The sequence below is a fragment of the Cebus imitator genome, unplaced genomic scaffold, assembly GCF_001604975.1.
Source record: "Cebus imitator isolate Cc_AM_T3 unplaced genomic scaffold, Cebus_imitator-1.0 Scaffold30, whole genome shotgun sequence".
Taxonomy (NCBI): Eukaryota; Metazoa; Chordata; class Mammalia; order Primates; family Cebidae; genus Cebus; species Cebus imitator.
Window position 1 is genome coordinate 345,498 of NW_016107345.1, and position 6,587 is coordinate 352,084.

The 6,587-nt window shown below is 42.1% G+C and overlaps 1 protein-coding gene across 4 annotated transcripts in view; it reads right to left on the bottom strand.

Annotated features, from left to right (window-relative positions):
* The window catches only part of PIK3CB (phosphatidylinositol-4,5-bisphosphate 3-kinase catalytic subunit beta), a 182,873-nt gene that overhangs the window by 147,853 nt on the left and 28,433 nt on the right, over positions 1-6,587 (bottom strand). For 3 of the 4 annotated variants that reach the window (XM_017523692.2, XM_017523693.2, XM_017523695.1), the window contains exon 2: positions 912-1,016. The exons of the other annotated variant lie outside the window; for it this stretch is intronic. The gene's annotated coding sequence lies outside the window, so the exon portion shown is untranslated. The remainder of the gene's footprint in view (positions 1-911; positions 1,017-6,587) is intronic. 4 annotated transcript variants of the gene reach the window in all.

The following is a 6,587-nucleotide window of genomic DNA, read 5'->3' on the forward strand; positions in this document are numbered from 1 at the left end:
TGCGGTGAGCCGAGATCACGCCATTGTACTCCAGCCTGGGTAACAAGAGCAAAACTCCGTCTCAAAAAAATAAATAAATAAAAATAAAAATAAAAATAACTGGGCAGGCCAGGAGCAGTGGCTCACACCTGTAATCCTAGCACTTAGGGAGGCTGAGGCAGGTGGATCATGGGGTCAGGAGATAGAGACCATCCTGGCTAATACAGTGAAACCCTGTCTCTACTAAAAATACAAAAAAAATATTAGCCGGGCATGGTGGCACGTGCTATAGTGTCAGCTACTCGGGAGGCCGAGGCAGGAGAATCGCTTGAACCCGGGAGGCGGAGTTTGTGGTGAGCCGAGATCCCACCACTGCACTCCAGCCTGGGTGAGAGAGCCAGACTCCCTCTCAAAAAAAAAAAAAAAAAAAAAGAATAAATAACAACTGGGCATGAACTGATCTACAAAGAGATTTGAACCAGGATATATGACTACCCTAACTATAACTCCAGTGCTTAAGGAAGTAATGGCTGCATCTATAATACCTATGGGTTTAATACATGAATTAGCTGAAATATTTGGGTTTTATCACCTCCTTTTTACTTTTCACTCCATTGCAAGCTGATTTTCAGCCATAAACAGCCTCCTGAAACGGCTCCTGCTAGGATCATCAATGAATTCCTAACTGCCAAATCCAAAAAAGTTTCTTCAGTTTTCAATTAACCTGTCTGAAGAGCTTGCAACACTACTGACCTTTCTCTCTGTTTCATGAAGCTCTGTTCTTAACTGCAGGAAACATAATCCTCAATAACAGACTATCTTCAAATAAGACCTAGCATCCCCCCCACTCTCACTCCCTACCTCATAGGTTAACTAAAAAATGTATAATCTAACCAATATTAATAATTAAAAATACAAAATTGGATACTTACCTAAGAATGATTGCCCCCATTTCAGTCTTTTAGGAAAACAGATGCCATTACTTATTTTTTTAAAGTGATGTTTTCATGGAAGACTTTTTCCCGTTAGAACATATACTACAAAAAAGATTGAAGACAAAAGTATTAATCTAAATAGGCTAAATTAAGTCAGGTAAATTTTATTACTTATATAATTAATCATTTGTTAATGCTACACATTTAAAAACATGTAGGTTGAAGATCTAATGAGATTGAAGATCTATTCCTTTGCTCTCAGATTTTGGCCATTTTCTTATTGGATTGTCTTTTTCTAATTAATTAGTAGGCTTTATATAGTCAGCACCAGGACAGACAACATAATTTGCAGAGCCCAGTGCAAAATAAAAATGTGAGGCCTCAGGGCTGAGTAACCCGAAAAAAAAAAAAAAACATGTGAGGCCTTGGGGTTTCCCTTTCTCCACTTTGGAGCACCCCTCCCTTTGTCTCTGTACAGGGGGGCTGCTTCTTTCTTTCTTCCCCCTACTTTCTGGCCTATTAAACTCCCTGCTCCTTAAAACTAAAAACAAAGTAAAACAAAACAAAACAAAAAAAACTAACGCCTTTTCACCAAGATGGCACCAAAAGAGAAAGAGGAAGCCCCTGCCTTTCCCAAAGCTGAAGCCCAAAGGCTAAAAGCCAAAAAACACACTGCTGAAAGATATCTGCATGCTACCCACCTTTAGGCTGCCCCAAGACAGTACAGCCAAAATATCCTAGGAAGAGCACTCCCAAGAAAAACAGGCTTAACACTGGCCGGTGAGAAGACGGAAGACAACACTACACTTGCATCAGTTGTGTATGTCAAACTCAACAAGCATCAGATCAAACAGGCTGTGAAGAAGCTCTAAGACACTGACATGGCCAAGGTCAACACCAGGATCAGGTCTGACAGAGAGAAGGCATATGTTCAACAGATTCCTGACTAAGATGCTTTGAACGCTGCCAACAAAACTGCAATAACCTAAATTGAGTTCAGCTGGCAAATTCCAAATATAAATTTTTCACCATAAAAACACTTTAAAATAGGTAAATAAAGACGTTGGGCCACTTTTTCAAAAATTAAGAATTTCAAGACAGTGACAGCTGTCACTAATAATAAACTAATAAACTAAGCACAGGGACCATCTACATGAGGGGTCCTGTGTGACTGCACAGACTGCACGCCCATGCAGCCAGCCCTGGTCAGGACACTAATTCCCTGTTACATATATTACAATTATTTATCCCAAAATATGTGGCATGTTTTCACTTTATGGTGTCTTTTGATGAAAATGAATTTTTTTAAATGAGAGGAACATTATAAAACAAACTTTAGAATAATTTCAAAGTACATAAAGCTGATTGCTTCCCCAAAAGTAAGAGAATTGGTGAACTCAAAAATAACAAACTTGTTTATTCAGGATGTTGATGTTGACAGTGGGGGAGGCTATGCACGTGTGGGTACAGTTATGACTGTGTGGGGTATATGTGAAAACTCTCTGTACCCGCTGCTCAATTTTGCTGTGAATCTAAAACTACTCTTAAGAATAAAATCCAGGGCCAGGAGTGGAGGCATGTGCCTGTGTCCAGTTACTCAGAGGCTGAGGTGGGAAGATCACTTAAGTACAGGAGGCCGAGGTTGCAGTGAACCAAGATCACACCACTGCACTCCAGCCTGGGCAAAAGAATGATGCCCTGTCTCAAAAAAAAAAAAAAAAATACTGTATACTCTATGGAAAGACTGTCTGTGTCATCTCTATTGCTAAGTGAAAAACACACTGTATAAGGGGGAAGGTGGGAAGACATTTGCAAAATAACAGTTATAATATGCTACCCTTGAGATTGGTGGATTTTTGGGTAAAGACAGAAAGAACAAGAATCTGTAATTATTTATTTATTTATCTATCTGTTTTTGTTTTTGAGGCAGTCTAACTCTGTTGCCCAGTCTGCAGTGCAGTGGCACAACTGCAGCTCACTGCAGCCTAAACCCCCCCCCGGGCTCAGGTGATCCTCCACCTCAGCCTCCCAAGTAGCTGGGACTACAGACATGCACTAAGACCCTCGGCTAATTTTTCTATTTTTTTGTAGAGACAGGTTTTACCACATAGCCCAGGCTGGTCTTGAACTCCTGGATCAAGCAATCTGCCTGCCTCAGTCTCCCAAAGTTCTGAGATTACATGCCCAAGCCACTGTACCTGGTCAGAATCTGTATTTTTATTGTCTTTACTTATATAAAGAAACTCTAGAAAGTTACATGAGAAACTGAAAAATAGTTTTCTGGTGGGGTGGAATGCTGGAGGAATGGTGTGATTAGAAACAGGGTAGCTGATACTCAGAGGCTGAGGCAGGAGAATTGCCTGAACCCAGGAGGCGGAGGTTGTGGTGAGCCGAGACAGCGCCATTGCACTCCAGCCTGGGTAACAAGAGCGAAACTCCGTCTCAAAAAAAAAAAGAAACAGGGTAGCTGAGAGATATGGAAAGAGGCTTTCCACTATTTACGTTTTTGTATTTAAAAGTATTTCTAACTCCAGGAGATACTACAATACATAGATTAGTAAATAAATGAACCAAAATAGGGCCTAAATACTATCAACACAAACACGCAGTAACAGGAACTATTCTTTTACTGTCTCTGAAATTAAGACCTTAGCACTGCCCATCTCACTAAAGTCACCAACCCAAGATCTCTAATACTAGTTCCCTTGAAAAAGGATATTTTCTCCATAATTCCATGTCGCTTCTCTCAGCATTAAGGGTCAACTTTTTCTCCCCTAGCTATACAAAGCCTCATGTCTCTTCTGAACAAAAGCCTCACCAAGCCAGGCACAGAGGTGTAAGCCTGTAATACAGTTACTTGGGAGGCCAGAGGATCACTTGAGCCCATAAATTCAAGACCAGCCTGGGCAACATGGCGAAACACTGTGTCTACTAAAAATACAAAAATTAGCTGGGCATGATGGCGTATGCCTGTAATCCCAGCTCCTTGGGAGACTGAGGCTATGTTGCTCCAATATCCTCCAAATTTTTCTCTCTGCTTCAAATCTTACCTCCCTACAATTAATCTGCACCAGATCAACCAGAATGCACCATGTACAGCATAAATCAGATCATGGGAATAATCTGCTTAAAACCTTCCAAAGGCTTCCTGTTGTGACCCTACCTGAATTACAACTATGAACTACGAAGACTCTATATGATATTAAAAATGACCTACCTACAGAGACTCTATATGATCTGGTATCTGTCTACAACTAGCCTCATCTTCTTTTTTTGTTTGTTTGTCTGCTTTTTGAGACAGAGTCTTGCTCTATCACCCAGCCTGCTGTGCAGCAGCATGATCACGGTTCACTCCGGCCTCAACCTCCTAAACTCTAGGGATCCTCCCACCTCAGTCTCCTGAGTAGGTGGGACTATAAGCGTGCACCACACCTGCCTAATTTTTGTTATTTTCTGCAGAGATGGGGCTTTGCCATGTTGCCAAAGCTGGTCTTGAACTCCTGGGCTCAAGCAATCCACCTGCCTTGGCCTCCCAAAATGCTGGGATTACAGGCATAAGCCACCATGTCAGGCCCTGATGGACCTACTTTCCTCTTCATTCAATTACCCTCTAGCCTTACTGGTATATTGTCTTTTCCTCACACTTTGTTCCTAATTTAGGGCTCTTGTACACGCTGTTCTTCAGCTTGCAATGTGCTGCCCCCAGGTCTTCTGCCACTTCATAACATTTATGTTTTAACTCAAAAGTTGCCTTTCCTAAGAGGCATTTTATACAGCTCCACAGTTAAGATAGCAACCAACGTCATAATCTACCACATTACTTTATCATCTTTAAAATATTTACTAATGCTCACAGTTCTCATTTACTAATATAAATGTTTCTTTTATTGAAGAATAGGAAAAGTCTTGAGGATAGCTGTTAATTCATAAAAATATATTTTTTTTTTCAACAGAGTCTTTGTCACCCAAGCTGGAGTGCAGTAGTGCAATCATGGCTTACTGCAACCTTGACCTCCTGGGCTCTAGGAAATCCTCCCACTTCAGCCTCTTGAGTAGCTGGGACTACAGGCGTGTGCCACCACACCCAGTTATTTTTGGGGGATGGGGTAGGGATAGGGTTTACTATGTGGTTCAAGCGGTCCCAAGCTCGAGGGCTCAAGCAATCCTCCTACCTCAGATTCTGAAAGTGCTGGGATTACAGGCTTGAGCCACTGCACTCAGCTACAGCTCTATTATTTTATTGATTGATTGATGGAATTTCACCCTGTCACCCAGGCTGGAGTGCAGTGACGCAATCTGGGTTCACTGCAACCTCCACCTCCCAGATTCAAGCTTTTCTACTGCCTCAGCCTGCCGAGTACGTGGGATTACAGGTGTGTGTCACCACGTCCAGCTAATTTTTGTACTTTTAGTAGAGATGGGGTTTTGTTATGTTGGCCAGGCTGGTCTCGGACCTCCTGACCACAGAAAATCTGCCTACCTACACCTCCCAAAGTGCTGGGATTACACACATGAGCCACCATGCCTAGCCTGTTTTTTAACTTTTCTATTAAATCTCAGGTATTTCAAAATCACGTACATATAAATTTCACACCAAAAAAGAATAGGCTGGGCATGGTGGCTCACACCTATAATCCCAACACTTCCGGAGTCCGAGGCAGGTGGATCACAAGGTCAGGAGATCAAGACCATCCTGGCTAACATGGTGAAACCCCATCTTTACTAAAAATACAAAAAAAATTAGCTGGGCATGGTGGCACATGCCTGTAGTCCCAGCTACTCGGGAGGCTGGGGCAGGAGAATCGCCTGAACCGGGAAGGCTGAGGTTGCAGTGAGCCGAGATTGCGACACTGTACTACAGCCTGGGTGACAGGGCACGACTTGGTCTCAAAAAAAAAAAAAGCAAGTAGAACAGGTACTCACAATAATGAAATGAGGTGACATAGCAAGAGTATTATTTTAAAAATAACAATAATCTACACAAGAATGAGCAGCTGTACCACAGTAATTTGTATATTAAATATCAGAGCTTCCCAATTTTATAATCATTGTATGCTTCTGGATCATGACACAGACATTATCAATGCATTAGATGGATAAAATTATCTACATTCAAAGTTGTAAGAATGACAGAATAGGTATGTTTATATTTGAAAACAGTCATAGGCCAGGCGCAGTGGCTCATGCCTATAATTCTAAAGCTTTGAGAGGCTAAAGAGGGAGGACTGCTTGAGCCCAGTCCTGAAGTTGGAGGACAGCCTGGACAACGTGGCAGATCCCGTCTCTAAAAAAAAAAAAAGCAAAAATAAAAAATTAGCTGGGGATGTCGGTGCACACCTGTAATCCTAGCTACTTGGGAGGCTGAGGTGGGTGGATCACCTGAGCATAGTTCAAGGCTGTAGTGAACCATGATGGTGCCACTGTACTCCAGCCTGGGCAACGGAGCAAGATCCTGTTTCTAAAAACAAAAACAAAAAAGAAGAAAAAGAATGAAAGAAAAGGGTGGCCAGGAACAGTGGCTCACACCTATAATCCCAGAACTTTGGGAGGCCAAGGCAAGTGGATCACTTGAGGTCAGGAGTTCAAGACCAGCCTGAGCCAACACAGTGAAACCTGGCTTCAGCCTGGGTGACAGAGACTGCATCTAAACCAAAAAAAAAAAAAGAAAGAGGG